This window comes from Leuciscus leuciscus (assembly GCF_965113295.1).
Source record: "Leuciscus leuciscus genome assembly, chromosome: 10".
Taxonomy (NCBI): domain Eukaryota; kingdom Metazoa; phylum Chordata; class Actinopteri; order Cypriniformes; family Leuciscidae; genus Leuciscus; species Leuciscus leuciscus.
Genome location: NC_138734.1, coordinates 25,688,461 through 25,696,374, shown reverse-complemented (window position 1 = coordinate 25,696,374; position 7,914 = coordinate 25,688,461).

The window sequence follows — 7,914 nt, the reverse complement described above, 5'->3', positions numbered from 1 at the left end:
TTGAAATTTATATTTTGTATTAAATATTTTATATTTCTTTATATATATATATATATATATATATATATATATATATATATATATATATATATATATATATATATATGCATATACTGTATATATGTATATGTATTTTTTTTTTATTATTATAAAGTATTACCACTGGTTTCTTAAACATGACAATGAGTTCACTAAACTCAAATGGCCTCCACAGTCACACCAGATCTCAATGCCACAATCCCACAAAGAATAAAAGGCATAGTTCACCCAAAAATATTCATTCTGTCATCATTTACTCAACCTCATGCTGTTCCAAACCTGTATGAATTTCTTTCTTCAGCTGAACACAAAATAATATATTTTAAAGAATGTCGGTAACCAGACAGTTGATGGTAGCCATTGACTTCCATAGTATATTTAAGTCAATAGCTACCGTCAACTGTCTGTTTACCGACATTCTTCAATCAGCAGATGAAAAAAAAATCATAAATGAATAACTTGAGGATGAGTAAATGATGTTAATTTTAATTTCTGGGTGAACTATCCCTTTAAGGCAGTTCTGAATGCAAAAAGGGATCCAAACCAGTTCTAACAAAGTGTACTAATAAGCTAATAAAGTAGCTGGTGACTCTATTTTAGACACCGGTATGTATTGTTTCGGACAATATATATATATATATATATATATAATCCAGAAAATCACATTGTATGATTTTTAAATAATTAATTAGCATTTTATTGCATGACATAAGTATTTGATCACCTTGAGAACAGGAAGCCCTCCTGTTCTCCACTCATTACCTGTATAAACTGCACCTGTTTTAACTCGTTAGTCGTTACCTGTATAAAAGACATCTGTCCACACACTCAATCAAACAGACTCTAACCTCTCCACAATGGCCAAGACCAGAGAGCTGTGTAAGGACATCAGGGATACAATTGTAGACCTGCACAAGGCTGGGATGGGCTACAGGACAATGGGCAAGCAGCTTGGCTAGAAAGCAACAACTGTTGGCGCAATTATTAGAAAATGGAAGAAGTTCAAGATGACAGTCAATCTCCCTCGGTCTGGGGCACCATGCAAGATCTCACCTCTTGGGGCATCAATGATCATGAGGAAGGTGAGGGATCAGCCCAAAACTACACGGCAGGACCTGGTCAATGACCTGAAGAGAGCTGGAACCACAGTCTCAAAGAAAACCATTAGTAACACACTACGCCGTCATGGATTAAAATCCTGCAGCGCACGCAAGATCCCCCTGCTCAAGCCAGCGCATGTCCAGGCCCCTCTGAAGTTTGCCAATGACCATCTGGATGATCCAGAGGAGGAATGGGAGAAGGTCATGTGGTCTGATGAGACAAAAATAGAGCTTTTTGGTCTAAACTCCACTCGCCGTGTTTGGAGGAAGAAGAAGGATGATTACAACCCCAAGAACAGGTGGAAGCATCATTCTTTGGGGATACTTTTCTGCAAAGGGGACAGGACGACTGCACCGTATTGAGGGGAGGATGGATGGGGCCATGTATCGCGAGATCTTGGCAAACAACCTCCTTCCCTCAGTAAGAGCATTGAAGATGGGTCATGGCTGGGTCTTCCAGCATGACAACGACCCGAAACACACAGCCAGGGCAACTAAGGAGTGGCTCTGTAAGAAGCATCTCAAGGTCCTGGAGTGGCCTAGCCAGTCTCCAGACCTGAACCCAATCGAAAATCTTTGGAGGGAGCTTAAAGTCCGTATTGCCCAGCGACAGCCCTGAAACCTGAAGGATCTGGAGAAGGTCTGTATGGAGGAGTGGGCCAAAATCCCTGCTGCAGGGTGTGCAAACCTGGTCAAGAACTACAGGAAACGTATGATCTCTGTAATTGCAAACAAAGGTTTCTGTACCAAATATTAAGTTCTGTTTTTCTGATGTATCAAATACTTATGTCATGCAATACAATGCAAATTAATTACTTAAAAATCATACAATGTCATTTTCTGGATTTTTGTTTTAGTTTCCGTCACTCACAGTTGAAGAGTACCTATGATAACAATTACCAACATACCAACATTTTACATGCTTTGTAAGTGGGAAAACCTGCATAATCGGCAGTGTATCAAATACTTCTTCTCCCCACTGTATATATTTTTTTTATGACAGTGGATTTTTTTTTCTTTCTCAGATATTAAAGGGGGGGTGAAATGCTATTTCATGCATACTGAGTTTTTTACACTGTTAAAGAGTTGGATTCCCATGCTAAACATGGACAAAGTTTCTAAAATTAAGTTGTACGTTTGATGGAGTATTTATGTGCCAAAAATACTCCTTCCGGTTTGTTACAAGTTTCATAACTTTTTTTCGAGTATGGGCGTGTGTGACGTCAGATGGGGCGGAATTTCCTTATACGGGTCCTAAGGGCACTTCTCCCGGAAGGGCGCGCGCGCACCCGTAGACCAGAGCGAGAGAGTGAAAGCAGTACGCCCATCAAAGCGCTGTGCTCGGCTTTAGGGAAGTCATCAATGGAGTTGTGCAAGTGTTCTTGGTTGTTCCCTGCATTTCGACGATGATTGTTTTATAAACAAGGCCCAGTTTGACGCCGGATTTGCAGATCGTAGACCTAATGCTTAAGGATGGAGCAGTCCCAACGATAAAGGTTCACAGTCGTGCGTTGGAACCACAGGCGGTGAGTAAAACTGCTTCAAATGTCTGTGTGTTGTTAGCTATTGGCGCGTAAGCACAGCAAGTAAACAACATGATCACGTATAGTTAATGTATCTATGGAGCATGCAATGTATGGTGTGTGTGTGATTCACGCTTGTGATTCTTTGGCTCCGCCCACACGGCACGCCTCCAGCCGCTCGTTTTTTTTCTGGAAGGACTCGGTACAGCCTATCTTTCTTTTATAAATATAATAAAACTAAAGACTTTTTGGAGATATGAAGGATGCAATACTACTCTACTGGCAGTGATGGGAATAACGGCGTTATAAATAAACGGCGTTACTAACGGCGTTATTTTTTTCAGTAACGAGTAATCAAACTAATTACTGCTTCCTCCATTACAACGCCGTTACCGTTACTGTCAATAAAAATGCGGCGTTACTATAATTGAGCTCACTGAAGCGGTTTTCATCCGAGTAGGCTCTCTCTCAGCCATAGGAGCTGCAAAGTTTTTTCTCTGGTGTGTGAGAGTGTTTATGAGGCGCGGGACTCGACAAAAGCGAGGCGAATGCCGCGAGCGTGCTCGACAGTGCGCGAGAGAGACCGAGTGTGTCCGAGAACGCGCTCGACAGTGCGCAAGAGAGACCGAGGGCCCTATTTTAACGATCTGAAACGCAAGTGTCAAAGCGCAAAGCGCAAGTAACTTTGTGGGCGGGTCTCGGCGCTGTTGCTATTTTCCCGGCGGGATAAATGACTCTTGCGCCAGGCGCAAATCTAAAATGGGTTGGTCTGAAGTAGCTTCATTATTCATAGGTGTGGTTTGGGCGTAACGTGAAATAAACCAATCAGAGCGTCATCTCACATTCCCTTTAAGAGCAGATGCGCTTTTTCCATAGCGGATTGCTATTGTAACGGCGGATTTGCCAGGCGCGCGCCAGCAGCGGTTCACAGCCAAGGAGAGCAACGCTCTCGTCACGGCCGTAAAAGAGAGAAGTTACATTGAAATGGAGAAACCCACCCAAATTAACTTCGGTTAATTTGGGTAAATGTGTAAGCTAGATGTATGCTTTTATAATAAATTGTTTATCTATCTATCTATCTATCTATCTATCTATCTATCTATCGTAATAATGTATGATTTGCAAAAATGAAAACTGCTGCTTCTGTGTAGATGAGAGAATCAAAGTGCGCATTGTGCACACGCTACATTGATTATGGCCAAGCATGCGCCCTTAAAATAGCCTATGAATAACATGCGCAACGCGCCACTGACTTTAAACTATTTTTTCCTGGTTAGTGGCGCAATTGTTTTCTAAACCTGCAAAATAGCAAGAAGGAACGTTTGCGCCGGAACACGCATCCTCTTTGCGCTGAACCGCCCCCGGGAGCGCAAGTGTATTTCTTAGTTAACCGACGTGCTTCTGTGGAGGGAAAAGTCCGCTTTGCGCGGGTGCAAAATAGGAATGATACATGCGTCGGTGTACAAAGTCACTTGCGCTGGGTGCAAGATAGGGCCCCGAGTGTGTCCGAGAACGCGCTCGACAGTGCGCGAGAGAGACCGAGGGCCCTATTTTAACGATCTGAAACGCAAGTGTCAAAGCGCAAAGCGCAAGTAACTTTGTGGGCGGGTCTCGGCGCTGTTGCTATTTTCCCGGCGGGATAAATGACTCTTGCGCCAGGCGCAAATCTAAAATGGGTTGGTCTGAAGTAGCTTCATTATTCATAGGTGTGGTTTGGGCGTAACGTGAAATAAACCAATCAGAGCGTCATCTCACATTCCCTTTAAGAGCAGATGCGCTTTTTCCATAGCGGATTGCTATTGTAACGGCGGATTTGCCAGGCGCGCGCCAGCAGCGGTTCACAGCCAAGGAGAGCAACGCTCTCGTCACGGCCGTAAAAGAGAGAAGTTACATTGAAATGGAGAAACCCACCCAAATTAACTTCGGTTAATTTGGGTAAATGTGTAAGCTAGATGTATGCTTTTATAATAAATTGTTTATCTATCTATCTATCTATCTATCTATCTATCTATCTATATACCTATCGTAATAATGTATGATTTGCAAAAATGAAAACTGCTGCTTCTGTGTAGATGAGAGAATCAAAGTGTATGAGCGTTGTGCACACGCTACATTGATTATGGCCAAGCATGCGCCCTTAAAATAGCCTATGAATAACATGCGCAACGCGCCACTGACTTTAAACTATTTTTTCCTGGGTGCAAGATAGGGCCCCGAGTGTGTCCGAGAACGCGCTCGACAGTGCGCGAGAGAGACCGAGGGCCCTATCTTGCACCCAGCGCAAGTGACTTTGTACACCGACGCATGTATCATTCCTATTTTGCACCCGCGCAAAGCGGACTTTTCCCTCCACAGAAGCAAGTCGGTTAACTAAGAAATACACTTGCGCTCCCGGGGGCGGTTCAGCTCAAAGAGGAGGCGTGTTCCGGCGCAAACGTTCCTTCTTGCTATTTTGCAGGTTTAGAAAACAATTGCGCCACTAACCAGGAAAAAATAGTTTAAAGTCAGTGGCGCGTTGCGCATGTTATTCATAGGCTATTTTAAGGGCGCATGCTTGGCCATAATCAATGTAGCGTGTGCACAACGCGCACTTTGATTCTCTCATCTACACAGAAGCAGCAGTTTTCATTTTTGCAAATCATACATTATTACGATAGATAGATAGATAGATAGATAGATAGATAGATAGATAGATAAACAATTTATTATAAAAGCATACATCTAGCTTACACATTTACCCAAATTAACCGAAGTTAATTTGGGTGGGTTTCTCCATTTCAATGTAACTTCTCTCTTTTACGGCCGTGACGAGAGCGTTGCTCTCCTTGGCTGTGAACCGCTGCTGGCGCGTGCCTGGCAAATCCGCCGTTACAATAGCAATCCGCTATGGAAAAAGCGCATCTGCTCTTAAAGGGAATGTGAGATGACGCTCTGATTGGTTTATTTCACGTTACGCCCAAACCACACCTATGAATAATGAAGCTACTTCAGACCAACCCATTTTAGATTTGCGCCTGGCGCAAGAGTCATTTATCCCGCCGGGAAAATAGCAACAGCGCCGAGACCCGCCCACAAAGTTACTTGCGCTTTGCGCTTTGACACTTGCGTTTCAGATCGTTAAAATAGGTCCGAGCATAAATACTTTATTTATAAATAAATTACACATTATCAGCATTTGAATAATCTCTGTAGCATATTGGTATCATATGCAATGTTTTAATTAGTTTATATAACATAAACTCCAAAATAACCTGCAGGGAACGTTCAAACATATTTGTTTGACGGTTGTGAGCACGTGCGGCAAACACAACTAGAATTTGGCTAAAATAACCTCTGATGATGACGTTCTCTGTAGGCTATAAAAATAACCCCCCAAAAGATTATATTGTATTATTATTATTTATGTTGATACATTGTTCAGTATTATATTGAGAGCACTTTTTGTTAAACTTACTATTGTGAGGAAGAAAATACTTCAAGTAGGCTATACAGAATGTCTACCAGTTGTAAAGGTGTGTGAGTTTTATCATTTTAATTATATGCACTAGTGTATGTGTATGTATATTTTTATTAGGCTACTATTTATTTATTTTTGGTACATTTCTTAAGAAGCATAATTTATTTTTAGACTTATTTGTTGGCCAGTTGTGGTCTGTGCAATAAATATTAAAAGTTCTAAACCATCTATTGTTTTATTGTTGCACTATAGTAATGATAATATTTTAATATTTAAGTTAATAGGTGTCTCTCACATTGTCCCACAGCAGCATTAAAATAGTGTAGATTAGTGTACAATGTTTTATAAAAATAATAATGTCAATTTCATTCATTTAACATTTCATATTGGGGGTATCCAAGAAATTTCTTATATTTAATTATTTATTTATTTTAATAACGCAATAGTTACTTTCCCTGGTAATTAGTTACTTTTGTAATGATGTAATTCAGTTACTAACGCAGTTACTTTTTGTGAGAAGTAACTAGTAACTATAACTAATTACTTTTTTTAAGTAACTTTCCCAACACTGTCTACTGGTACTCAAGATTAACATGAGATTGACTGAAATCTCTGAGTGTCACGACTGATGTTTCCTTTAGTCGGAAGCCTTAAATAGAACATTTTATATACTTTTATATCTGCAAGAGTAAATTTATCATTCCTACAATTTAATTCAAAATAAGCAATATATTACGTTGAAGTTTCTAATGAAGTTATCAACCAATATTACAGAGTGACTTTTTCCAAAGCCAGTTTCACTTGTATTATGGGTTTGGTGAGTGTTAAAAAAAGGTAAGACAATATTTTCAAGGTGGCAGGTGGAATTAGTTAAGGTAATAATGAGTAGACTCATGGAAAAAAGAAATAAAAGAAAATACAAAAAAAAACAGACAGTTATTACAGAGGCTAATCATGTAAAATTAGCATCATGTTGCTGCATCTTTATTTCCATTATATAATTACTTATTTAAAGCACCACAAATGTGTCGTTTAAACAATGCTGCGGAACTATTGGGTTAAAATACTCCATTAAAACTTAATTTCATCATAAAAACCAGGAATTTCACTTTCATTCATATTTAATTCTATATATTCACTCAACTACATTAATTAGAATAGAAAGTATTCAAATTTACAGTTTTGATAACAAAACAAGGAACAAGCCTCAAGCAAATCATGAAAAATATTCCACATTAAACACAATCAGATTGCATGAATAGTTTAAAATTATGGCACTCTGTTACACACATTACCAAACCAAATCAAGTTCATTTACTTGGCCATTAAGGAGGTGAATCTCACAAAAACATGTCTGTATGAAATGTGTGTATAATGCGTCACTCTGACCTTTTACTATAGTAATTACAATTACATTTGAGGTCGAAAAGTGCTTAATTGTCATTAAAATAATGTCACGATGGAATAAAAAAAAAGAGTGGTTCTAAAACAAGCTTCAGTTTCTGCATACAAAGAATAATTTAAGATTTTATTTTGAGTAGACATGTTCTTGTGTCAAGCAAACACTCTTACCCAAGTACCTCGATAAGATTTTCATCTATTTTTGAGTTACCAAAATAGCAATTCTCTACCACATAAGGCCTTAAGGAGGTAGTAAAAAGGCACTGAGTTGTGAAGATATAGAAACCACAGAAGCTCTTTCCTCTGTTTCTACATATGGGCTCTGGCTTTCTAAAGCTTTTTGAAGTAGTAAAGTGCACTGCATGGGCTGCTTTTTTGGGAAATGTGGTCAGAC